This window comes from Morus notabilis, unplaced genomic scaffold (genome assembly GCF_000414095.1).
Source record: "Morus notabilis unplaced genomic scaffold, ASM41409v2 Scaffold4011, whole genome shotgun sequence".
NCBI classification, from domain to species: Eukaryota; Viridiplantae; Streptophyta; class Magnoliopsida; order Rosales; family Moraceae; genus Morus; species Morus notabilis.
Window position 1 is genome coordinate 1 of NW_010359283.1, and position 997 is coordinate 997.

The 997-nt window shown below is 46.2% G+C and overlaps 1 pseudogene; it reads left to right on the forward strand.

Annotated features, from left to right (window-relative positions):
* The first annotated feature begins 4 nt into the window (after positions 1-4).
* LOC112090808 overlaps positions 5-997 on the forward strand; it is a 7,907-nt pseudogene continuing 6,914 nt past the window's right edge.

The window sequence follows — 997 nt, forward strand, 5'->3', positions numbered from 1 at the left end:
CCCAACTTTGCAGCTCTTAAACACAGGAAACCTCGTGGTTAAAGATGGTGACAGTGGAAACTACGCGTGGCAGAGTTTCGACGATCCCTGTGATTCGCTCATAGCAGGTATGAAGCTGGGTTGGGACTTCAAAACTGGTCAAAATTGGAAGCTGAACTCCTGGAACAACATCCAAGATCCATCAACGGGAATCTACACGTACGAACAAGACCGTAACGGGATTCCTCAGCATCTTCTGCGCAGAGGCCAAGACATCCTGTACAGAAATGGTCCTTGGGATGGTGTTCGATCAGGCGGCGAAGCAAGTCCCACGCGAGACCAATCATTCTTTATACCCAACTATGTTGTCAACGAAACCCATAACTACTATACCTTCGACAACGCCGACAATTCCACGCTTACCAGGTTAAATTTGAATTCATTGGGATCTCTAGCCCAGCAAAGGTGGGACCCCTCGACCGCCAGTTGGGTTCTCACGTACGCGTTGCAGAAAGAGGATTGTGACACGTTCGCACGTTGTGGTCCTAATGGCATCTGTGTCGAGAGTGACAGCTCTGTTTGCCATTGCCCAACCGGGTTTGTTCCAAAAGCACCGGAAGCCTGGGCTGCAGGGAATTCAAGCAGCGGCTGCATACTGAAGACGAGCTTCAACTGTAGCGCCAACGAGGGATTCAAGAAGTTCTCTAAGTTGAAGTTGCCGTACAATTCGGAGTTTACGGTGAACGGAACGGTGGTGGAGAAGGAGTGCGAGTTGATTTGTCGGAGAAACTGCTCATGCGTGGCTTATGCTGTAGCTAAGGTTGGTGGGTGTGTGGTGTGACGACCCTCCTATGAGGCCGCCACTGTAACTTAAACTTTAACTTGTACTTACTGGGGTTTCTTAAAATTTGCGGAACATTTTTTTTTTTTTTTTTATATAAGAAGGAATACTTTCATAATTTGTAACAATAATTTCAAATAAGTGAATCACTAAATTTCTTAAAGCTTTTCTTAATTT